The following is a 27781-nucleotide window of genomic DNA, read 5'->3' on the forward strand; positions in this document are numbered from 1 at the left end:
GCCCTGTGTTGTTGGACTCTCTGCTGACAGCTTGGAGCCTGCAGCCTGCTTCAGGTTCTATGTCTCCCTCTCTCTCTTCCCTTCCCCCACTCACACTCAGTCTCTCTCTGTCTCTCAAAAAATGAATAAAAATTAATAAAAAAAGAAACAACAACAAAGACTATACCTTCAGGGATCATTTCTACCATTTGTTACTGGAGAAGTTTCTCTGAATGTGTACTCAGGAAAAAACACAAAAACATTGCTTTACATAGGAAAAGGACCACTAAAATGAAAATGACAAATTATCACAAAACCCTTTGCTTTTACTGACAACTTAAAATACAAATTTAATGCCTACCTAACTGTGGATATGTAAAATGTCATTTCCTTTGTTTTAGTGATGATGCTCTTATTAAAGATCCAAAGATCCCCACCTTCTATTCTGCACAAACATTTGTTAAACACATGCATAAATCAGCACAATTTTCTATTTTCCACCACAAACTAGTTGGACAGGCTGTTAGTAATGCTAAGAAACCCTTTAATTGAAGTGTGGGAGTGGGGGCTCGCCCCCTAATGTTGGCTATTGATCTTTGGGCAAGATGCCACCATATAGATTGTCTTTGCAAGTTCATGTCTAATTCAAGAATATGACTGACCAGTGAGGACTTCACCAACCTTTCAGGCCTAAACTCATAGATGTTAAGATGTTATGGATGAATATACAGTTGAATGAATCAGTATGAACAATGCCACATTTTACAGAAATCTTAATAATGGAGCTATACATAGTGCAGAGAGTAAGTAGAATCAGTGACCACTCCACAGTGGCAGCAGCAAAATACTGTCTAAGACATACTAGAGGTAACCGTCCCATTCGGTCTGGGAAAGACTTTGGCTTTCAATTTCAGCAACAAACAGTAAGCTGGTTTTCCTATTCAGGGGGATAATACAAGTTCAGAACTGGAACCGAATCCCTGAGAAGATTGGAAAAGGGTATGTTTGAACCCACAATCACACAAAAGGTGTTACCGAAGTCCTTCAGTGTTTAGCAGAGGCCACCCATGTTGGCATTGTTACTTGAGCAGCTGCACTGGACCTAACTGTTAGAAAGCAAGATCTCATGTTGAACTCAACCTCCTCCAAACTTGAATCATTTTAAAAACAAACGTCTTTTCCTCATTAGAATATAAACTAGATACTCAGGCTTAGATTCATGTCCTCAGTTAAGTTTTAACCTTGATGCACTTTCAGAGTCCCTCTTTCGAATGAATGTCAGAGCAGTACAGGTAATCATAAAATTCTAAGAGGTTTTGATCACTGTGTTGCCTTCTCTTCCCCACATTTAGTTCATCGCATGGAGAATTTACCCATGGGGGGTTTTGAGACTGAATTAACAAGTATGAAGTTTTAATAATTCCAAAGAAAGCACAGTGACACATCCTATTTCATGTTTAAATTTAAAAGGTTCACCAGGTCCCATTAGTCATCAGAAGCATGATCAGTAACATGACTGTATCATTTTCTTTCTTTCCTTTCTTCCCTTCCTTTCTTTCTTTCTCTTTCTTTCTTTCTTTCTTTCTTTCTTTCTTTCTTTCTTTCTTTCTTTCTTTCTTTCTTTCTTTCTTTCTTTCTTTCTTTCTTTCTTAAGTGCATTGAAGGAGATTCCACTGTATTTGTGAGTTTTAAAAGAGTTATGGGTAATCTTCTTTAAAAAACATTATGTAATATTCCCATTTACAGAAATGGCCAGATAGCCTCTGTGTGTTCTCCTCTTAAAGCTGAATAGTTAATACTCTATAAAACCTCATCTGAAATATTTTCCATGTAGGTGTTTATTATACACTACCTCATGTCTCACACATCATCACTTTGTTGCTACATGTTGGCGATTGCTAAATTTATACCCTTCTCTATTTTTTAAGTACCATAGCTAAACATCTCTTTCTAGAAATCTCTTTCTAGAAACCTTACAGAAACCTCACACTCACCACAGACAAATAGGAAATTAAGTACTTTTCACCCTCTTCTTCTTTGATTGTTGGTTCACTCACTGATATTGGATTAACCTAAGACAAGAAACTAGAGTTATCTTTGCTTCATTGATCTCGATTATTCCCAAAAATATGAGTAGTATCATATATTAATATCAGAAATTCACTCATAACTTATTCCTGTTTCTTCATCCTTCTACTTTTGACCGGCCTATATTATGGTCCAGAGACTATAAAGAGATGATAATGATGGGAATGATTGCTATTGCAATAACCCCCAGAAGAAATGAAAAAGTAACCACAAGGAAACAAATACTTTTCTGGCATAAAAATCTTTACCCTACTTCTGAAACAATATCAGTACATAAAATAGTTAGTAAGTGGTATAAATGATAAGTTTATTATATGATCATGCAAGAGAAATTTAAAGTGAAGCCAGAGGCAATCCTATTCCTGTAACCAAATGCTAAGTGAAGGCAGGGAGAGACGTTCCCCAAAGTAAAAGTCATGGTAGTCTTATTTGAACTTAAGTATTTTAAGCTAACAACTAAAGGGTCATCACCTTGGTTATAACCTCAGTTAACTAATGACCACCATTTCATGGCTTTGGTTCCTGGCATTCATGTCAAGTAGTAGATAAAATACTTTTATCTATTTTTACTTTTCTTAACACTCATATTTCTTCCTTCTTCCCCTCTCATCGCTCTTCTGGAACTCATCTGAACTGTGCTTTTCCATAGAAACAAGAATGTTTTGGGGTGCATGGGTGGCTTGGTCACTTAAGCATCCAACTCTTGATTTCAGTTCAGGCTGTCAGGGCATAAGCTCATGGTTCATGGAATCGAGCCCTGAGTCTGGCTCTGCACTGACAATGCAGGCACTGTTTGGGATTCTCTGCCTCACTATCTTTCTCTGACCTTCCCCAACTTGCATTCTCTCTCTCTCTCTGAAAAAAATAAACATTAAAAAAAAAAAAAGACATGAGAAATTTTCCCCCATTAGCTTTCTTTTCCCCCATTTCCCTTCTGTTATTTTTGGGGTTGTTTCATTCTTTCCAATCATTACACAGTAGTCTAGGAGCCTACTGTAACAGAGGATATGGGATCAGTGTATAATATTTACATTTACTGGTGTTGCCTGGATATAATGCATTAGTTGAAAAACAGGCAGAAATAGAATATAGTTTGAAGCAAGAAGCCCTTTGGCCATTCATAAAAGCATAGCTTCTTGCTCCATTGTATAGACTCTCAGCTCTTTTATTAACATATTTCCTGAAGAATAAGAAGTAGTTAAATGCAGACATAGCTCAGCAGTGATGATATTAGGCCATCTAGTCAAAGGGTTGAGGTACTTTTTCTACTTGTTTTTTTAAAGAAGTCTTGAAATGTAAATGAGTATTAGTTGAACAGTTTATAATACATCTACTTCTTTGAAACTGTAGTATATAACATTATCCCAAAGAATGCTCATAGAATGATGACAGAGCACCAAAGTTGAACTCAAAGAATGATCTGGCTAAATTTCCTCCTTTTTATAATTCTAATAACTGTGAAATTGGTTAAAATCAATAATTTTGACAATGAGACTTCTTTATTCAGAATGTTTAAGAGGCATCCATTTCCCCATTTGGCCTTTGTCACTCCATTACACATTTTATTTTCCTACCTAACAAATAGCATATTGGGACACCTGGGTGGCCCAGTTCCTTAAACTTCCAACTCCTGATTTTGGCTCAGGTCCTGGTTTGTGGCATCGAGCCCTAAGTTGGGCTCTGTGCTAACAATGAGGAACTTGGTTGGCACTCTCTCTTCCTCAAAATAAATAAGTAACCCTTTAAAAGTGGCATATTAAGCTTACTTGTAAAATAAATTTTGATATTGTAGAATTTCATTGTCAGATATCATATACAAATACACATACTTGCATACACACTAGCCCAAATATGAAAGAAAAGCAACGATCCCAGATTAAACTATCAAATACTATTAGCTACACTTTTAGTCAACTGTAGATTGGAAACATTTTCAAGATTTCTAACCTCTTTCCTCATCTGGCAGAGAAGATTGAATGGGTCTCCTAACTATACTGATGATAAGGCAAAGATAAACCAGAGAAGTCATGCTTGCCTTTAGGGATTCACCTGGTAAATTGCTGCTTAAAGAGTGCTGTCAATAAGTTAACTTCTTTACTGTCAGGAGCAATTCTCTACTGGCGGTGAGATGGACAAGATGACCAAATAGATCTTTTTTCATCTCAAGATCCAAAGTTTCTTTTCAAGGAATTGTTACTGGAGAACAGAAAGAGTGTTTACGGCCTGCCCACAAACTTCTAACTTCTTAAAAGAACTTGCATTTTATTATGTTCTTTCTTTAGTGAACGTGTTTAAAATCTCTAAAAGCAAAAAAATGTCTTTACCCATGTATTGCATTGCTATCTTTTATTTTTAAAATAAAGATAATGGGGCAAGAGACTTCTAGGATTTAAACTATAGGGTGAAGATTTCTTCCTGTGCCCTTTTTGTTCTCCTAGCTTCCACAGTACCTTAAAAGGAAGACTTTCCTCTTCCATTTCTATCTTTTAGTCAGCAGAGAGATACAGTGGAGGGGTTAAAAGCACAGATTTTAGTACCAGGTTGGGTTTTTATTATTTATTTATTTTATTTGAAGTATAGTTAATGTACACTATTATGTAAATTTCAGGTGTACAACATACTGATTCAGTAATTCTATACATTACTCAGTGCTCATCATAAATGCAGCTGCCATCTGTCACCATAAATTTTATCACGGTATTATTGAGCATATTCTCTTTTTTTTACCTGACCATATTCTTTATGCTGGATTTTTATCTCTGTGACTTATTTATTTTATAACTGGAATCTTGCACCACTTAATCCACTTTATCCGTTTCACCCACCTCCCTTCTGGCAACCACCACTTTTCTGTATTTAAGAGCCTTCTTTTTGTTTGTTCATTTGTTTTTTAGATTCCACATATAAGTGAAATTCTAGGACATTTGTCTTTGCCTTATTTCATTTAGCATAATATCCTCTAGGATTGTCCATGTTGTCATAAATGACAAGATCTTTTTTTGTGGTTTAGTAATAATCCATTGTATGTATGTGTATACACACATATATGTACACACATATATGTACACATATATACATGTATATATACATGTATACACACATATATGTATATACAGATAAACACACATGTATGTATATATCATTATCTTCAGTCATTGATTCATTTATTTTAAAGCCAGTGTAGTTAACATATAGTGCAGTGTTATTATTAGTTTCAGGTGTGCACCACAGTGATTCAACAATTCTATACATTACTCAAGGCTCCTCATGATAAGTGTATTCTTAATCCTCTTCACCACTTTTACTCATCTCTCCATCTACCTCTTCCACTGATAACCATCAGCTTGATCTCTGTAGTTAAGGGTTTGTTTTTTGGTTTGTCTCATTCTTACCATTTCTTCTTTATTTATTTTTTTTATTATTTTTTTAATGTTTTATTTACTTCTAGGAGAGAGAGAGAGACAGCGTGAGCAGGGGAGGGTCAGAGAGAGAGGGAGTCACAGACTGAAACAGGCTCCAGGCTCTGAGCTGGCAGTCAGCACAGAGCCGGACGCGGGGCTCGAACCCACGAACTGTGAGATCATGACCTAAGTGAAAGTCTGACGCTTAACCTACTAAGCCACCCAGGCACCCCCATTTCTTCTTTATCCATTCATCTATTGATGGACACTTGGGTTGGTTCCATATCTTGGCTATTATAAATAATGTTACCATAAACATAAGGGTGCATCTTTCTTTTTAAATGAGTGTTTTTGTTTTCTTTGGATAAATATCCAGTAGTAGAATTANTTGTGCAATCTCTTACTAAAATCTCTGGTCTGGGTACATATGGACCAAGTCAAACTGTTATTGTGTGTATTTCATGATGCATATATTATATCAAATGTATAATTTATGTCCTCACTGGGTTTTCTAGATTACTGACCATGAGTTTCCTATAGCTTATAATCATATTGTTTACTTATTTGAAAGCCAAAATTACAATAAAGGCTATGTTCTAGCACCTCTTCCCCTTTACTCCCCATACTAACACAATGGTTCTCTGAAGGTGCAGATAATTTATATATACTTCCACATTCTGTCCTTTTGGGGAGAAAGCAAATTCCAAAATAAGGGAGGACTTGAATGAGGATGCTGAGGTTTCACATTCTTTACATACAGAATTTCCACCTCAGGTTTTTTAGGGGTGAAAAATGCTTGAGAAAAATCTTCCGAAATTTGCCCCTAAGGAAATAACGTTACAACCCCAGTCACCTAATCTAATCACTTTCTTATTCCTTTCATAGATTCATCTCACAGGTGGAATGGTTTTCCTCATTTTCATTCTTTTCATGGATTCTTTTTTACCCTCTGATTCCCTATTGATATCTATTGAGAAGTGCACAATTGCAATTTTAGCATTAAATTTCTCTATAATACTGCTTCTCTCTTTTCCTCTCATTGATCCAAAGTTGTGTGCCAAGTCAGGGGAGCAAAGTGAGTTTAATTCTTCCCTTGGCCTGTTTACCTTGCTTCTTCATCAACCAGCAGCCATTAGAAGACCCAACATCTCAGTCTTTTCTTTGATATAATTACATGAGTAATTCTTAAGATCTGCTTATTATTGATTCCTTTCAACTTTTCTTCCTTTCCCCCATGCTCACCGCATCCCACATCTCTCCCTCCAAAGTTAGCCTCAGAAGTGGGACATCTGCTCAGAAAAACATTTAGATTGCTAATGATTCTTTTTAACATCTGTTACACTGCTACTGAACAGTTGTTGTTTCTTTAAGGAGGCTCAAGGGACAAGACCTATGTCACCTTAATAGTGGGTACTTTTTGGAAGTAGAAGGCCCTGTGCCTTTGGGAGCTATCCAAAAGTGCTATTGTATACATACATAAACTTAATGTCTCCAGTCTTACATTTCTTTTTTGTCCAGGGCAGTATTTCCAATTAGAGTACTTTGTGTCTGGTATTTGTTTATACTTGACAGGGTTGTTTTTTGTTTTGTTTTGTTTTGTTTCTTGTTTTATTCCACTGCTCATTACAGTTGCACTTTTAAAGAGAAACCCTATTAAGCACAAAACCTATCTCATATTGCCTAGTGAATTGGATGTGAGCTTTTTATCAAAAACAATTTAAATGGGCTTTGATACCAACAACTCAATCTGTATGATAATTCACAATAAGGAAATGACTTGAGAATACGGTCTGAGACCAGATTTTTTATTTTAAGTTGAGTAAATGCGTGTATACTTATTCACAAATACTTTATATGAAAAGAAATATAAGAGTTTCTTTTAAATACATCTTCCCTGGGTATCCTGGAGATATTCTCCTGTCCTCACGTTGCCAAAAATGTTACTCACACATTCAGACCACAGGAACCAAGAGTTACTGGTGAGACTAGATATGGCTTACATAAAAACTAGCTCTCTGGTAATTCAAACAAGTGGTGAAAGCTCTAAAAGATATTTTAGGAAGTCAAGCTTCGGAATTAGGACAAGAAAAAACCCTGATAACTGGAACAGAACTTAAAATAAGTACAAAATGGTTATGTTTTTTTAATTTATTTTCCATTCATTTTTAGATTAAGCCAAATCTAATATCTGAGGGGGTTGTCACTTGACTTTTATTTATTAGATCTGTTTTACATACAAATATGTATAGATAGATACTTGACAGATAGTAAATAGATGGTTAGCTTTCTTCTGTACAGTCTTGATATTTCCCATTGTCTTTCAACTGCAAAAAGCCCTATGGCAACCTCTGGTGGAAGAATCAATTATGATACCAGAGAAAATAACCTAAATTTACAGGAATTTATATAACCGTGAAGAATATCTTTTACTTCACATAACAAGTCAAAACTCTAATATCAGTAATGTAAAATGCAGGCTATTTTTCATTTGATACCTTGAGGTAAATGCCATGGGTTTGGGGGTGGGTTTTTTTGTTGTTTTGTTTTGTGTTTTGTACATCTCAGGAAAATCCAAGTAAAAAATGAAAGCCACAATCAAATTAACTCATCTCCCTGGATTGTTCCACTTTGACTTTTCATTTAGCTCTAACTAGGTTGGGTGTAAGTGCTCTGATATTTTAGGGATTTCTTTATGGAGATTATTCATTAAAGTAAATCATCTATAGTTTGTTAAACTAATTAAATGAGAGCTAATCTAGTATAAGTTTTTTTTTAATGAGATGTATAATGCAATTTTATGTCAAGGCATTGAATTTAAAACCCATGTTTTGTTCCTCCTTTCCTAAATATTGTTCAAAAAAGTGACATATCACTTAATAAGTAACTGGATTTTAAAAAAATTTTTAACCTTTATTCATTTTTGAGAGACAGGGACAGCATATGAGTGGAAGAAGGGCCGAGAGAGAGGAAAGCATAGAATCCAAAGCAGGATCCAGGCTCAGAACTGTCAGCACAAAGCCCAATGTAGGGCTCAAACTCTTAGAATGTGAGGTCATGACCTGAGCTGAAGTCAGACTCTTAACCAACTGACCCAGGCAAGCATCCAGTAACTAGAATTCTAAAAGTGTTGTAGACAACAGTTGTTAATTGGCATAAAAGAAATAATGATACAGCTTAAACAGGTCATGCACTTATATAAAAAGTAGCACTAGAAGAAAGGAGTAAAGGCAAAATATGGTAGATAGTATCCCTTTGTGACTAATTTTAGACCTAAGATTCTCTGACTCCAAGACCATTATGTTTTTCACATACATTAAAATTGTGCTTGACAATTGACTTCAAGTTTATTACATACAGTGAAATTCTATATGAAAAGTTTAAAGCTTGGATAGTGTTACTTTGTTAAATTTTTAAAAATGTTTTTATTTGTTTTTGAGAGAGAAAGAGAAAGAGTGTGGGGAAGAGGGGCATGCGTGTGCTGGAGAGGGGGAGAAAGGGAAACAGAGAATTCTAAGCAGGCTCCATGCTCAGTGCAAAGCCCACTATTGGGCTTGAACTCAAGCACCATGAGTGAGATCATAACTTGAGCCAATATCAAGAGTCAAATGTTTAACCAGCTGAACCACTCAGGTACCCCAACTTTCTTAAATTTTAATTTTAAAGTTATAAATGGTAAACTTTTGAATTAAAATGAATATAAATCTCATTGTGCAATCTGTCCTCCATCATTTTACACATACTTCAGTATGAGACCATCCAAGTTCCTATCCAATGAGGAGTTTCAGATAAATTATGGGAGATTTCAATTAATCTAACAAAGTCTGAGTCTATGCAGGCTCTAACAGTGACTTTGTTTTGTTTTCTAAGGCTTTCTTTTGTTTCACATTTTTATGTATCTGAAATTTATATGCAGCCTGCAATTAAAGATGGATCATATTTTAATAAATGCTATTTTGTGCTCACTTCGGCAGCACATATATTAATAAACACTTTTTTTCTGTCTTAGTGAACATAAAATAATGGTACATCTTACCATTAATGACATTGTAGGGTCAGTTAACATGGTAAGTAAGTGCCAAAGAATATATTGGATTTAGGAAGAACCCATTAGTCAGATTGTGCAGAATATTCCCATTTAAGCAATAGCTAACACTTAATGCTCTTTCCCCTTCTTGTTGTTAAGTTACCTAGAATCTATCCAAGCCACTCAGTAAAATGTTTAAGCTGACTGCTTTTTCCTTCATTTTCCTGTCAGCCAGTTCTCCAAATTACAGCTTTGTGAAAGAAAACCGTGACCCTGGAATAGATCGTATCTGTTAGATTGTGTGACCACAGTACTCAGTAATTTGTGGAACATTATCAGTGAGATACTTGAGTGGATTTTTATAGTGCAACACTCAAAATAACCTAGTATATGCATAGATGGTATTTCATTATGTAAACAGATTTTCCCTTATATATCTTTAGAACATTTTTTAAGTGTTTGTTTATTTTTGAGAGAGACACAAAGTGTAAGAAGGGAAGAGGCAGAGAGAGAGGAGCAAACAATCTGAAACAGATTTCAGACTCCAAGCTGTCAGCACAGAGCCCGACGTGGGGCCCAAACTCACAAACCCTTGAGATCATGACCCAAGTCAAAGTAGGACGCTTAATAACTGAGTTGCGCAGGTGCCCCTCCTTTATATATCTTAAACTTTAAAAATATCCAGCCAGCCAAGGAAACATTCCTGATATATAAATATAATATCTTTTAGACTTTATAGAGAAAAATTTTTGCTTAAGACCTATATATATGAGCATCTGAACATCCAGTCAGCAAAGCATTAATTACATGGCCTTAGGCACTACATTGTCTTTCTTGGCATTGCTATCATTGGGGAGACATTATATAAGGTTATATGAGTGGTGAGGGCCCGAGTTTGTTGTATATTCAGAACTCAATAGGATAAAAGGCCTGTTTGGGTAAATCCTTCCAAAAAATCTAATATCACTAGCAACGACAAGAGTGTCATCCATTAGCTCATTCTTTATTCATATGCAGCAGGAGGCAAGGAATTGCAATTGGCAAGCCCAAGGTATGCCTTCTCTCAGCCTTTATGTCTTTTTATTCAAGGGATATGGCAGCCCTTCCCATTTAGCACCACTCAGGGTCCCTTGGGTGTGTCACTGTCACTTTGGTGAGTCTAGCTGCCTTGAGATGTCTCATCTTGCTAACCTAAGTGTCAGGTGTTCTGTCTCAAAGGGCGTGTGTGTGTGTGTGTGTGTGTGTGTGTGTGTGTGTACAGCCCCAACATAAACATGTAATATTGCAGAGTTTGAATCTAGAATTTCAAAGTGAATTTAATGAGCGCACACACACACACACACACACACACATACATACAGCAGTATACGCAAATAACTAGCATGTCTATTCAAGCACAAAGCGAGCAAAAGCAATAGAATTGTATACAGTGGACTTGCATTATATTTATTCTAGAATAAGCAATATTTAAAAACTCATTTTAATCATTCAACTCCTTAGAAAGGTCAAGATCATTATATATTTTTCTTGGACTGTTTAATTTATTGTTTCCATTTACACGGCTGCCTTCATTACTATGCAGATATAAAATGATAGGAAAAATTTATGGAGGGAGGCTATCTTCAAATTATTCATTAGTGCAGAGAATTAGTAATATTCATTATCATCTATAAAAAATGGGGACTGTTTCAGTAGAACTTATGTTCAAATGGTTTCCTTAAAGTCCCTAAGATATAGTTTGGAAAAGGTAATAGAATGACAATAAAGAAAGGAAATCGAGAAACCGCACTTAAACCACTTTCTTTAACTGTATTTATTAGTTTTGATCCTCAAATTTAAGTGAAAGGGCCGTCCAATCTCAAGGTATGCATATTAGCAACAAGGAATAAATAACGAATGTTATTTCATTCAATTTTAAAGCAAGCTTGTTTTATGTCTTTGTTCACACGGAGCTTGAGGAAGGAAAAAAAAAAAAAAAGCAAAGGCCAGTTCTTAAGCCACTCAAACGTTTTACTCCCACCTTGTGGCAGTGTGCTGCATGGCTACTTTTCGAAATCTGAGACCTCAGAATCTGACTTCTTTTCATATAGTCTTAACCACTGACAAAAATAAGATTGATTAGGAAAGGGGCTTGGTGATTTACCAAATACGGAGGTTGGTGATACAGGGCTTGTGCAGCATACAAATCAGCAAAGAATGATGTGAACAGTGCTAGAGAACAAATAGCACTTTCTCTACCTGGGACAGAATTTGAAAAGAAATTTTGAGGCTCCTCTTTTTGACCCACTCCATTAATAAGCATTGATTCAAAATGTTTTTAAATACCAAAATTATTTCACCAGCCAAATTTAGAGTACTAACAAAAGCACATTTCCTCTGGTTTCTTTCAGTATCATTTAAAAACATACAAAGAAATATATTAGTTTCTTCCAAAAGGATACTATGAGAATTTTCTGCAGAAGGACAAAGAAAACTGAACTTGAAAGCTCATTTACACAATTTTCTTTCTTTTCCTTTATTCTTTGTTTATTTTTTCATTTAAAGTGGATTGAGAAATAAGTGGAAGAAATACCTCTGGCTGAAAACATTTGAAAAATAGATCTGAGTATGTTATTTATCTCCTTAGGCCTCTGCTTATCCCACAGTTTACTACCTTAATCTATTAGCCAAAACTACTAGGCCCATCAAATTCTTCTTCCCAGATTGATTTTACTCTCTCCCTAATCGAATTTAACAACCACCTTTATTAGAAAAAACACTCAGCTTTTCGCAGCTAGAATAAAATAAAAGCATCTTAGTTTCAGGATGAAATAACCTTGGAACCAGGGACAGACCCTTTCTCCCATACTATTGCCAGGGAATTCTTCAAAGGCATCCGTGAGTCCTGCCCACTTGTGTTTTGCCATGGCCTGGCAATTTCTGGAGACAACCCGCTTTATATTTTCCAAAAGTTCTCCCCACCAAAAGTTGTGCTGTGTCAGCACAATTTAACTTACGACTGACAGCCTCTCTGAGAACTGCCTTTCCATTCAAACTTATCAGATTGAGTTCAGGGAGATACAGTTAAATGGATTTTATTGTTTCACGAATGTAGGAAAAGATGAGTACGAAGTTAGCAAATTTATGAAACAGAATCCCTAACTGATTGAAATTGGATATTCCCTTTTTAAAAAAAACATTAAATCTGTAATTTTTTTGTTTTCTATAATATAGTGATTTTTATATATGAATACACACACATATACACACACATACATCTAATGTTTTTACTCTTTCTGATTTTTGAGGATCACTACCAAAAGTGCTGTAATTCCAGTATATTTTAGTTCTCAGAGTGCCTCGATTATGTGATAAACAAACTTTATTCTTCATTCAAGTGTTTGCAATTTCTCTGACCCTTAAAATAATTTCATAATTATTTTTTGAGTTTTTACTAATTATTATTTACTATGAAGTAATGTTATTAAATTGGAAAAATAGTTCATTCTCCATATGATTATCTTAATATTATTAAAAAAAAAAAAACCAAAACCACATTTTCAGACATTTGAAATCCTTGGCCAAAAATATCTTGCAACTTTATGAATGATGAGATTAATTTCAAAATGCCTGCCACATAGCTGCTCTACATTTCAAGTTGAAGATGCATAGGGATTAAGAGTATATACATCTCCAATAAGTACTTTATTTCACATACAACATTCACTTCTAGATAACATGTTTCCCAACTCCTCTAAAAGCATATAAAAGAGCATTCCTATTAAACATCTTTAGAGACAGAAAAAAATACCCATCTCCTATTTTCTTTCTTAACACTTGTGTCTGCTACAGTTGTAGAGGATTTTTTTTTCTCTGTAAAACTGTTACTTTGAGTTAGGAACCAGTCATCTCTGTATATCTCCTCACACTTCCCACCTGCATCCTTATCTGAATGTCTCATCTGGGAGAATTTGAGTTTTGTTTATTGATGTTGCATTCGTAACTGACTGCATGTTAAACCAGCCTACCATCCCTTTAGGAGCTAAACCACAGTTATAAATGAAGTTGAAATTCTTTATTCCTCATCTGGCACAGGTCATTAGTTTTTCTAGGTGAAGAGGTATTTGTAAGGTTGCATTCCAACCTTTCTCAAGCCCTATTTTCTTCCATATACTATATTGTTCTTTTTAAAAATTTTCCTAAAATTTATTTTTTATACTATATTGTTCTATCCATTTTGAATTTAATCTTAGGAGTTCTCACAGAAGACTGAGGAAAGTAATTTTTTTCTTTTATTTTGTGTCACAGTGCCCCAACAAGATTTTAAAATGCTGATATTGTTCAAAATAGTAGTAAATCAGAATTATCCTTTTCTATTCAGTATCCAAAGAGCAAAATATTCACATAAGGCATACTCCAAGATGGCAAGAATATGTTTCTTCCCGTCAGAAACAGGGATCTCAAACTCAAAATCATGAACAGTTAAGAATTAAATTTTATTTTTGAACTCCTGTTATACAGAAAATAGAAATCATATAACTCAAGCCAATTATTGTATTCCTAAATGTATTGCCTTCCATTTTTTTTTATGATTACACATATAGAACATGTCATTTTCGAAAAATTGGAGAATGAGCACAAAGAAGTAGAGAGCAACAACGGTGAAACTATAGCCTGGAGGAAACACTGTTCTTTGACATTAAACAATGGTAGGTGAAATTTTACTAGGCTTAGTGCCTTCTGGAATCCATTACCCTGACAGAATTGAATAAGGTATTTGGATTTAATAATAAGAGAATGGAATCTCATTATCCTGCGACTTTAAACGCGCTGCAGGTTTGCAAGCTATATGGGAGGTCTATCCCATGCTTTATCACTTACTAAGAAGAAAGAGCATAGAAAAAAACCAAACATAGCCATGCACATATACATACAAATCCAGGTGTATCCCACTCTAATCTAGTGGTGGTATGGACTGCATGTTTGTGCTCCTGGCCACATTGATATGAAGAAACCTTAACCACAAAGTGATGCTATTTGGAGGCAGGGGGCCTTTGGGAAGTAATTAGATCACAAGGATAGAGCTCTTGTGATGGTATTAGAGTCTTTATAAGAAGAGTAAGAGGGGCACGCACCTGGGTGGCTCAGTTAGTTGAACATTGGACTGTTGATTTCAACATGCATAATAATCCCAGGGACATAGGATCAAGCCCTGCCTTGGGCTTTGTGCTTTTCTCTCTCTCCCTCTATCCCTCTGCCCTGCTAACTTTCTTAGAAAGAATAAAATAAAAAGAATAGAAAGATACTAGGGCATTCTCTCTCCCCCAGCCACGTGGAATACAACCAGGAAGTACCTGTTAGCAAACCAAGAAGAGGGCTCTCACCAGGCACCTAATCTGTGACACCCTGATCTTGGACTTTCTAACCTTCACAACTGTGGGAACTAAATGCCTATTTATTAATAGTATTTTTTTAACTTTATTTCTTTTTTTTTTAATATATATTTTTTTATTTACTTCTAGGAGAGAGAGAGAGAGAGACAGCGTGAGCAGGGAGGGTCAGAGAGAGAGGGAGTCACAGACTGAAACAGGCTCCAGGCCCCGAGCTGGCAGTCAGCACAGAGCCCGACGCGGGGCTCGAACCCACGAACCGTGAGATCATGACCTAAGCGAAAGTCGGATGCTTAACCGACTAAGCCACCCAGGCGCCCCTTTTAACTTTATTTCTTTTGAGAGTGCACACACACATACACACACACAAGAAAGGGTGGGGGAGGAGCAGAGAGAGATGGAGCGAGGGAGAATCTACAACAGGCTCCACACTGTAAGCTCAGAGCTTGCTGAAGGGTTCCAACTCATGAACTGTGAGATCATGACCTGAGTCAAAATCAAGAGTCAGGCACTTGACTAAGGGCCCCAGACACTCCCTAAATGGCTATTGTTTAAGCTACCAAGGCTATGGTATTTGTTATAGCACAGTACAAACTCATTGAGACAAGTGGTATTATAAATTTGAAGAACTAAGATGCCGTGTTAAAAAAAATCATTCAGGCTTGTCATACTTTTTGATTCCTTAATTTCTGTTTCACACATCTAAGAAGTATCACTTTTTTGAATAATAGAACAAATAATCTTATTTAGCAAATAAGTGAAAAGGTATGGAATTTATAGCTTAAAATACAGGGTTTTATTTTTCCTGGACTCATTCAACTTTAGTCAAAAGATATTTTTATTACTTAATATTACTTTGTTTGCTTAGCCATAATTGATGAGGTGACTACTGGGGGTAGGCATGTTACTTTGAAAATATACAAAAATAAAACATTTTCCCTATTCCAAATTGTTATCATACAGTTGGGCCTTACAAGAGCAAAATGAAAATTGTTACAAAGCATGACAAGGTTATAATAAAGACATGCTTCTTTGTTAGGGTGTCACTGAAGAAAACCATATAAACAACACTTAGAGAAAAAATATGATGGCGATCTTGGTGATATCCCCCCAACTCTGAGTTTTCAAAGAATACTCTTTAATTTTTTTTTGTTTGACACAATTTAACAAGGAAGGTATTTTCAAACAGGAGAAACAAGAGAACATATTCACTTTAGTGTATAAATATGCTTATTTTTTTTTTTTTGCAGTATTATGAAATACTAAATGACCTGAGTGGTCATGAACTTCCTCAGTAGAATGGCACAGCTTTTTCTGAGCCCATACTATTGATAAGGCATTTTATTTGGAAGAATATAGGAAGGAAAAGTTTTTCAGTTTCTGCAGTTCAAACTTTGTCTTCACAAGCCAAGTAGAGTAAAGATTTGAGTAAAAACATATCTAGATAATTTGATCAAGGTAGAAATCCTTTCTATGATTACTCTAGTGTGAATACAAGCCACTTTGACCCTCTGAGGACCAGAATGGTGTGCATTATCTCAGACTGAGACAGAACACTGTGGGAGATCTGAAAAGGCAATTGAAACCACAGTGGGGAAACTTGTTATTGGATTTTTTTTTAGATCTCATGCTTTGTGACATGCTAGCATTTGAGAAGGTCAGCCTTGTAGAGGCGTGGATACCTTAATAACAAGCATCTCTTCATAACAAACTTCACTTGATACTGTAATTGACTTCACATCTGTGAGATTTTTATTACTGTGGGTTTTCATCAACACTTCACCCAACATCCTAACTTGTCACTGAATAATGCCTCGTGCGTATCACAGACCTGAGATTACAAAGTGGGCTATGTGGTGGACAGCCTCTGTTATAGGACCATTGCCAATATATAAATATGATGAAGAAAATGTATAAGGTGCTTGTTTTTGACCCCCACAACAGTTTCCTGTTTATATCACCGTGCCACTGGAAGAATGACTTTTTTATCCCTGGCATCTTCATGAGTCATTGTGATCTCCTACAGAAATGAACTAAGCGTTCAACTTTCTCAAAATCTCCTTTTAAGAAACTGCCACATTTTGCAATTTAAACCCATTTTGATCAGTTCTCTTTACGATATTATTTAAAAAGTTCAAATGAATTAGAAAGCAAACCCTCCCTTTAAGATGAGATTAGAAAGACTAACAGAAGTTACAGAGTTATATTGAAATGTCAACCTTTCTTTATATAGGCTCTCTCTTACACAGAGTCCAAAGCAACTCCTAAGAGAGAAAGGTGAGTGGATGACAACTTACAGAAGACACCAAAGAAATGTAAGCCAGGGATGAAATGTGAGGCAGAATCTTTTCTCTCAGATTATTTAATTAGTAGTTACCTCATAAGTGCAGCATCTTCTCTGGTAAAACTGGCAGGCAGAATCACAGCACAGTCAAGTTAGGTAACCTTGATACCAACCCAAATTCGTGGTGCAGTCTTGCACAGGGCTTTCAAACACAAAGAGGCTAAAGTTTGGCTTTGATTGGCAAGATAGTATTAAAATGAGCAAGCAAAGGGAATCAGAAAGAAAAAAACTTAACAACTGAGGAAGGTCAGGATGGCAAAGGAGAAAACCAAACCAAATGAGCTTCTCCCTTACTGATTACTGCACTTACTGATCTATTATTTCTTATAGAATTTTCTTAAAAAAAGATTTATATTTATATAGAAAAACAGGGAACATGGTCATTCCTCTTCACTACAAATTCCCTTCTCTTTGAAAACCCAAATCTATATCAGTGACGACATCTCACACTACCCAACACACCAGAGGGAAAAAAGAAACCAGTGCTATTTAATAGGCATCTACTATGTGCTGGAGACAACAGAGATCAATTACTTAAATCTTCAGTTGCTCTATGATGTGCCATTATTTTTCTTTTACAGATAAGAAAAACAAGACTCATAAATTATATATATTGTTAAAACCTGAGCTTATCAGGGGCTAGGTCAGCATTTTATTGGAGTTAGGATGGACACCAAAGTCCGTATTTTTTCACTCATCTGACATTATAGGTACTGAGAGCTGCTGACTGCACAAGGCCAGCCTTTTAATTAATGTTGTAGGTGAACTAATTGATTTTGGTCAGTGAATGTTTAATGATTATTTCACTTTCTCTCTTGAATACTTTAATTGTAGTTAACCTGTCAGGAATGTGCTGATTATTTGGAAATGCTAAAAAAAATATAAAAGATAAATTGATAAGGGGGTGCTACTTCTATGAGATATACATATTTTCTGTAATTGCATTATGATGATGATCATAATCTGTTTTCAATGAGTCACCTAATATTCTCTGTCCCAAAGTAAAGGCACTACAGCTTTCACCTTAATTCTTGCCAATACATGAAGCAAAATACATTTTGGGAACAGGGGGTAATCTAAGATTAGCTGCTAACTGTTATAAATTGGAAAACTGTGAAAATTGAAATATATTTTAAGGGAAGATGGGTGGGGAGATGAGTGTATTAGAAGAGATTAAGAATACACTTACTTTGATGAGCTCTGTGAAAGTATAGAATTGGTGAATCACTGTATTGTATACTTGAAGCTAACATAATATTGTATACCTGTTAATACTTAAATGTAAAAAACAACAACAACAAAACAGGATAGGAAAAACTTAGGACAGATGATAGTCTGAGTATGTAGTAAGTTGCTCCTGTTTACTGTGCGTCTACTTGTCATTGAAGGGCCAGCTGCTAAACAGGGTGAAATGACACTTCATCAAATTGCAGAAAGAACATCTTGAATCCACCAGTATCCTTATTTCATGTTCACTCTTATTTACCAGAATCTACCTTCTTATTACTTGTTCATCTAGAGAATCTGACAAATCAGTGATTAAAGACACAGGTATTCAGATCAGTTGGATGTAGGTTTGCATCTTTTAAAAAAATTCCAGCATAATTAACACACAGTGTTCTATTAGTTTCAGGTGTATAATATAATGATTCCATAATTCTATACATCAGTCAGTGTTCATCAAGAGAAGTGGATTCTTAATCTTCATCACCTATTTCACCCATTCCCCCCCACCAACCTCCCCTTGAGCACCATCAGTTTTTTCTCTATAGTTAAGAGTCTGTTTTTTGGTTTGCCTCTTTTTTCTTCATTCATTTGTTGTCTTAAATTCCACATATGAGTGAAATAATATGTATGTGTCTTTCTTTAACTTATTTCACTTAGCATTGTACCCTCTAGATTCATTTATGTTGTTGCAAATGCCAAGATTTCATTCTTTGTTATGGCTGAATAAGACTCCGTTGTATATATTTACACCACTACTTCTTTATCCATTTATCTATTGATGGACACTTGGGCTGCTTCTATAGTTTGGCTACTGTAAATAATGCTGCAGTAAACATGGGATGTATGTATCTTTTTGAATTAGTGTTTTTGTATTCTTTGGGTAAATACACAGTAGTGGAATTACTGTATCACATAGTAATTCTATTTTAACTTTTTAAAGGAATGTCCATACTGTTTTCCACAGTGGCTACAACAATTTAAATTCCTGCCAACAGTGCATGAGGGTTCCTTTTTCTCTGTATCCTCACCAACACTTGTTTGTTGTGTTGTTGATTTTAGCCATTCTGACAGTTGTGAGGTAATACCTCACTGTGGTTTTGATTTGCATGTCCCTGATGATATGTGATGTTGAGCATTTCTTCATGTGTATGTTGCCCATCTGTATAAGCTTCTTTGGAGAAATGTCTTTTATATCTTCTGCCATTTTTTTAACTGGATTTTTTTTTCATTATTGAGTTTATCAGATCTTTATATATTTTGTCTACTAATCCTTTACTGGATATGTCATTTGAAATATCTTCTCCCAATAGGTAGTTTACATTTCACTTTTGCTGATTGTTTCCTTTGCTATGCAGAAGACTTTTATTGTGATGAAGTCCCAGTAGTTTATCTTTGGTTTTGTTTCCTTTGCCTCAGGAGACATACCAAGAAAAATGTTGCTACAGCCAATGTCAAATAAATTACTGTCTGTGCTCTCTTCTAGGATTTTTATGGTTTCTATTCTCACATTTAGATCTTAAATCCATTTTGAGTTTATAACTGTGTATGTGTGAAAGAGTGGTCCAGTTTCATTCTTTTGAGTGTGGCTGTCCAGTTTTCCCAACACCATTTGTTGAAGAGGCTGTTTGCTTCCCATGGCATATTCTTGACTGTTTTGTTGAAGATTGATTGACCATATAATTGTAGATTTATTTCTGTGCTCTCTATTTTGTTCCTTGTGTCTATTTTTGTGTCAGTACCATACTGTTTTGATTACTAAAGCTTTGTAGTATATCTTGAAATTTTGGACTGTGATATATCCAGTTTTGTTCTTCTTTTTCAAGATATTTGTGGTCTTTTGAGTTTCTATACAAATTTTAGGATTATTTGTTCTAGTTGTGTGAAAAATGCTGTTAGTATTATGATAAAGATTGCATTAAATTTGGACATTGCTTTAGGTAGTTATAGCAATTTTAATAATATTCTCCCAACCCATGAGCATGGAATATCTTTCCATTTATTTGTGTCATCTTCAATTGGGTTTATATCTTAAATAGCTCGTTTTTGGTTTAGAATCCAACATTCTTAAGTTTTTGGATCCCACATTTTCTTAACTGTAAATTAGATTATATGTATGTGTGTGTGTGTGCTCGTGCATGTGCACATGCGTAAACAATTTATATCCCTCTTCTGCTACATGATTATCTTCATCATCATCAGTATCATCCATTTATTTCTCAATCTGTGAAATAAATTACACATAAGCAGTAATTTTAGTCTGTTTGAAGAAAAAAATATATGTCTAATCCATCATATAATAAGTACTGGTATAAACATTTAATAAATTATTATAAATTTTATGACATGGATACTTTCAGACAGACTATAATATCCTCTGAAAAATACTCCTAACTTCTCTTACTCACCTCCTCCATAACATTGTATTGCCCTACATCCTTGACTTTCTCTTGTCTTATTTTTATTATGCCTTTATTTTATTTTGAGAGAGAGAGACAGAGTGTGAGGTAAGGGAAGAGAGAGAGGGAAACATAGAATCTAAAGCAGACTCCAGGCTCTGAGCTGTCAGCACAGAGCCTGACGTGGGAATGAAACCCGTGGACTGTGAGGTCATGACCTGAGCTGAAGTTGGATGCTTAACCCAATGAGCCACCCAGGCACCCCTGACTTTCTCTTGTCTTTACCATCTTCCTGTTCTTTGTCAAGCTGTCTAATTTTTGCTCTAATTGCTACAAATAATACTTTTCAAACTCTTCCTTTTCCTTTGATATCTAAAATATTTGCTATTTCCCATTTTCTCTTTCCCAGGTAATCACTTATACACAACAGTTTCACCATTTCCTTTTATTTTCAAAATTTATTAACTCATCCTTAGTTAGCTTTTGCTTGTTTGTTGTAATTCTAAGACAACAGTTTCCTTTATGTTGAGACTTTCCCCTTTTTATAATAAAGGCATTTAAATTAACAGTATGACTTGAGTATATGCTTTTCTTTGTTTTATAAATTTTGACATGAATTCTTTTCTTTTATCGCTTTCTAGAAATATATGCTAATTTCTCATTTAATTTTTCCTTTGATTGAAATGTTATATATAAGAGGTTGCTTTTAATTTCCAATCAGTAAAGATTTCTATGTCTTTCTTTATTATGCATTTCTAATTATATTTGGTTATGTTCAGAGAAGAGGGCTATAAATCTATACTTCAGAAATGATTAAAGTCTTCCTTACTATCATTTTTGTAAATGTCTCTAAAAATGACACATATACTCTTTTTTTCAGCTTTATAGATGTGATGGACAAATAATAATTGTATATATTTAGGTTGAAAATGTGAATTTCTAAAGGCATACATTGTGATGATTTAATACACATATACATTGTGAAATGATTATTATAATCAAGTTAATTAACATATCCAACACCTCACACAGTTACCACATTTTTGTGTGTGTGGTAAGAACACTTAAGATTTACTCACTTAGCAACTTCCAAGTACACAATACAGTAGTATTAGCTAAAACCACCATATTGTATATTAGAGTCCCAGAACTTATTCATCCTAAGTGAATGTTTGTACCTAATGAGCAGCATCTCCCCATTTTACTCACACTCTAGCCTCTGGCAACTGTAGTTCTACCCCTACTCTGGTAGGGGTTTAAATTTTTTAGACTCCACATACAAGTGAGATCATATAGTATTTACTTGTCTTTCCATGTCTGGACCATTTCACTTGGCATGCTGTTTTCTAGCTTCCTCCATGTTGTCACAAATGACAGGATTCCCTTCTTTTTTATGACAATAATATTCCACATAGAGGGATATAGAAATAGGTATATATGCAGACAGTGTACAGATGCACATATAGATAGGTTACAGAGAATGATATCTAGAGTTAACATACATACCTGCCTCCATATCTGTCTATATAGATACAAATTTATCACAATTTCTTTACCCACACATATGTCAGTGGGCACGTATGTTGTTTCCATATCTTGGTTATTGTGAATAATGCATGAGTGACATGGGGAGTGCACGTTATCTCTTAGAAGTACTGATTTTTATTTCCTTTGGGTATATGCCCAGAAGTGGGATTGCTGGATCATATGATAGTTCTATTTTAAACTTTTTGTGGGAACTTCTTCAGTTTTCTATAATGGCTGTACTAATAACAGAAATAATGGGATTGGCCATGCTTATCTTGTTCCTGATCTTAGAGAAGAAACTTAGAGCCTTCCACAGTTGAGTAGGATGTTTGCTGTGGACTTGTTGGATATGGCCTTTATGATGTTAATTTCTTCTATTCTTTGTTGAGAGTTTTCATCAAGAAAGAGTGTTTAATTTTGACCAATGCCTTTTCTGCATTGAGATGCTATTACAATATTTACCATGAACAAAACAATGTAACCACTACCTTCCTCTAGATTTTTTTGTTGTTAAACCAAGTATTTAATCTCAATCCACTTTAAATTATACTCATTATTATTATGTAAACTTCACAAGCACGGGGATTTTGTTTGTTTGATCTTCACAGATGTACCCCCAGTACCAAGAATATTGCCTAGCATAAAGTTAAGTGCCCAGTAAATATTTGTTGAATAAATGAAAGAATATTAGGTTAACTGCTATTGGAAAAGATTTATATCTTTTCATCACATTTATCTTTCAGTGTCATTACATCTAATATTAATATCACTGCTACTGCATTTTTTGTTTGCTTTTTAGTGCTACCTCTTTGTCTACATTTTCATTTTCTTTTTTTTATTAAAATTTTTTTTAATGTTTTATTTATTTCTGAGAGAGAGGCAGCATGAGCAGGGGAGGGTCGGAGAGAGAGGGAGACACAGAATCTGAAGCAGGCTCCAGGATCTGAGCTATCTGTCAGCACAGAGCCCGATGCAGGGCTCGAACTCACAAAATGTGAGATATGACCTGAGCCAAAATCGGACCTTCAGCCAACTGAGCCACCCAGGCACTTCTACATTTTCATTTTCAGTTTTGCATCTGTTTGTTTTAAGTCTGTTATTTAAAACCGAGAAGGGTTTTTTTTAAAATCATTTTGTTTTATTTCATTTCCTCATAAGTGTACTCTTTTATCCCCAGTTGAGTACAGGAATAAGGAAATCCCCTTATTTCCCCTGTTCCCCCACCCACCTCCCCTTTATAAACATTAGTTTTTCTCTACTGTTAAGAGTGGTTTCTTGGTTTGTTTCTTTTTTCCTATGCTCATTTGTTTTGTTTCTTAAATTCCACATATGAGTGAGATCATATAGTATTTGTCTTTTCCTGACTGACTTATTTCACTTAGCATTTATGCTCTCTAGCTCTCTCCATGTTATTACAAATGGCAAGAATTCATTTTTTTATGGTTGAATATTTCATTGTATATATATGTGTGCATACACACACACACACACACACACACATATACACACACCTCTTCTTTATAATGGACACTTGGGCTGCTTCCATAGTTTGGCTGTTATAAATAATGCTGCTATAAACACAGTGCATGTATCCATTTAAATTAATGTTTTTTGTATTTTAGGGGTACCTACCAAGTAGTGCGATTACTGGATCATAGGGTAGGGTTTTTTTTTTTTTTTTTTTTTTATTTTAATTAANAATCTGAAACAGCCTCCAGACTCTGAGCTGGCTGTCAGTACAGAGCCCAATGAAGGGGCTCAAACCCACAAACCATGAGATCATGACCTGAGCCAAAGTCGGTCGCTTAACCAACTGAGCCACCCAGGCACCCCTCCTTTTTCTCTACATCCTCACCAGCACTTGTTTCTTGTGTTGTTGATTTTAGCCATTCTGACAGGTATGAGGCAATGTAGTTTTGACTTGCGTTTCCCTGCTGATGAATGATTTTGAGCATCTCTTCATTTGTCTCCTGGCCATCTGTATGTTTTCTTTGGAGAAATGTCTGTTCATATCTGCTGCCATTTTTAAATTAGAATATTTGTTTCTTGGGTATTGATTTGTATCAGATCTTTATACATTTTGGATACAGATACTTAACAGATATGTCATTTGCAAATATCTTCTTCCATTCAGTAGGTTGCCTTTTAGGTTTTTAAAAAAAGTTTTAACTTAAATTCCAGTTAGTTAACATACAATGTAATATTATTTTCAGATTTAAAATATAGTCACTCCAAACTTCCATAAAACACTTAGTGCTCCTCACAACAGCACCCTCCTTAATCCTCATCACTTATTTCACCCACCCCCTCACCTATATCTTCTTCATCAGTTCTCTGTAGTTAAGAGTCTGTTTCTTGGTTTGCTTCTTTTTTTTTTCTATATTCATATGTTTCCACATATAAGTGAAATCGTATGGTATTGTTTTTCTTGATGTATTTTGCTTAACATAATATACTCTAGCTCTATCCATGTTGTTGCAAATGGCAATACTTCAGTATTTTTCATGGCTATGTAATCCACGCGCACATGAACATTTATGTGTTGTGTGTATGACATCTTTTTTCCTTCCCAAATTTACAGTTAGGGACAGGATCAGCGTCAGGGTATGTGACCAGTACCACAGGGTTAGGATGAGGATTTTGAATTAGAGGTTAGGATTAGTGCTAGTGTTAGCATTAGGGTATGTGTTTTTGTTGCCTTTTAGTTTTGCGTATTATTTTGTTTGGTGGGCAGAAACATTTTAATACAGTCCCAATAGTTTATTTTTGCTTTTGTTTCCCTTGCATCAGGAGACACATCTAGAAAAATGTTGCTATGGCCAATGTCAGAGATTACTGCTTGTGCTGTCTTTGAAGATCTTTATGATTTCCTATCTCATGTAAGTCTGCAATCCATTTAAATGTGTGTGTGTGTGTGTGTGTGTGTGTGTGTGTGTGTGTGTGTGTGTGTAAGGTATAAGTAAGCCATCCAGTTTCATTCTTTTGGATGTGGCTGTCCAGTTTTCTCAATACCATTTGTTGAAGAGGCTGTCTTTTTTCCATTGTTTATTAATTCATCCTTGGTTAAAGATAAATTGACCATATAATTTTGGGTTTAATTTTGGGTCGTCTGTTCTATTCCACTGATCTGTGTATCTACTTTTATGCCAATAGCACACTATTTTAATTACTACCACTTTGTAATATAACTTGAAGTCCAAAATTGTGATGCTACCAGCTATGTTTATGTTTTTAAAAGTTACTTTGGCTATTCTGTGTCTTTTGCAGTTCCATATAAATTGTAAGATTGTTTGTTCTAGGTCTGTTAAAAGGCTGTTGGTATTTTGATAGGGATTTCTTTAAATAGTTTGATTGATTTGGATAATACAGACATTTTAACAGTATTTGTTCTTCCAACCCATGGGAATAGAAAGTCTTTTCTTTGCATTGTTTGAATTTTTTTTTCATCAGTATTTTATAGTTTACCGTGTACTGGTCTTTTACCTCTTTTTTTATGTTTATTCTTAAATATTTTATTGTTTTTGGTGAAATTGGAAATGGGATGGTTTTTTAAATTTCACTTTCTGCTGCTTCATTTTAGTGTAGAGGAACACAACAGTTTCCTGTACATTGAACTTTAGGCCTTGAGACCACTGATTCATTTATTCTAGTATTCTTTTGGTTGAATCTTTAGGGTTCTATATATAATATCATATCATCTGCAAATACTGAAAGTTTTACTTCTTCATTATTAATTTGGATGATTTTTATTTCTTTATGTTATCTAATTGCTGTGGCTAGGAATTCCAGTAATATGATGAATAAAAGGGCTGAGCATGGACATCTTGCTTTGTTCTTGACCTTAGGAGAAAGCTCTCAGTTTTTCACCATTAAGTATGATGTTGGGGGTGGGTTTTTAATATATAGCCTTTATTATATTGAGGTATGTTCCCTCTAGACCTACTTTGCGGAGGGTTTTTATCATGAATGGATGTTGTACTTTTAAATGATCATATGGAATTTATCCTTTCTCTTATTGATGTGTTGTGTTACATTGTTTTGCAAATATTAAACTACCTTTTGTCCAGGGAATAAATATCGGTTGATCATGGTTTTTAATATATTGTTGGATTCAGCTTGCTAATATTTTGTTGAAGATTTCTGCACTTATATTTATGTTAGACAATGGCCTATAGTTCTCTTTTTTTGTGGTGTCTTTATCTGGTTTGGGTATCAGGGTGATACTGGCCTCAGAATGAATTTGGAAGTTTTCCTTTCTCTTACATGTTTTGGAATAGTTTGAGAAGAATGTGTATTAACTCCTTAAATGTTTGGTGGAATTCAACTGTGAAATCATCTGGTCCTGGACTTTGTTTTTTGTAGTTGCTTGATAACTGATTCAAATCATTGCTAGCAATCCATCTATTCAAATTTTGTATTTCTTTTTGATTCAGTTTTGATAGGTTATATGTTTCTTGGAATTTATCCATTTCTCCTAAGTTATCCAATTTGTTGGCATACAGGTTTTCATAGCAATCTGTTGCAAATGTCTGTATTTCTGTGGTGTTCATTGTTATTTCTCCTCTTTCATGACTAATTTTGTTTATTTGAGTTCTCTCTCTCTCTTGTGCTCTCTCACTCTCTCTCTCTCTCTTTCTCTCTCTCTCATAAATGAATCTTGTGGGAGGCGTGGGTGGCTCAGTTGATTATCCAGCTTCAGCTCAGGTCATGATCTTGTGGTGTGTGAGTTTAACCCTCATGTTGGACTCTGTGCTGACAGCTCAGAACCTGGAGCCTGCTTCAGATTCTGTGTCTCCTTCTCTTTCTGCCCTTCCTCCACTCATGCTCTGTCTCTTTCTGTCAAAAATAAATAAACATTAAAAACAAAAATTAAAATTTAAAAATCTTTAAAGTAAAATGAAATGAAACTTGTTAGAGATTTATTCATTTTGTCAATCTTTTCAAAGAACAAGCTCTTGGTTTCATTGATATGTTCTTTTATTTTTTAATTTCTGTATCATTTATTTCTGCTCTAATCTTCCTTTTACTAGGTTTAGGTTTTGTTTGCTCTTCTTTTCCTAACTCTTTAAGGTAAGTTTGTTTATTTGAGCTATTTCCTGCTTCTTGAGTAGGCTTATGTTGATATAAACTTCCCTCTGAGTAAGCTTATGTTGATATAAACTTCCCTCTGAGAATTACATTTGCTTCATCTCAAGAATTTGACTGTTGTATTTTTACATTAATTTGTTTCATGTGCTTTTTGATTTCTTCTTGGATTTCTTGGTTGACACATTAATTGTTTAATAGCATGTTATTTAACTTTTACATATTTGTGCTCTTTCTAGATATTTTCTTATGGCTGGTTTCTAGTTTCATAGCAATGTGGTCAGAAAAGATATAGAGTAAGACTTTGATTTTTAAAAGTCCATTGAAACTTGTTTTGTGGC

This window comes from Crocuta crocuta, unplaced genomic scaffold (genome assembly GCF_008692635.1).
Source record: "Crocuta crocuta isolate KB4526 unplaced genomic scaffold, BGI_CrCroc_1.0 scaffold403, whole genome shotgun sequence".
NCBI classification, from domain to species: domain Eukaryota; kingdom Metazoa; phylum Chordata; class Mammalia; order Carnivora; family Hyaenidae; genus Crocuta; species Crocuta crocuta.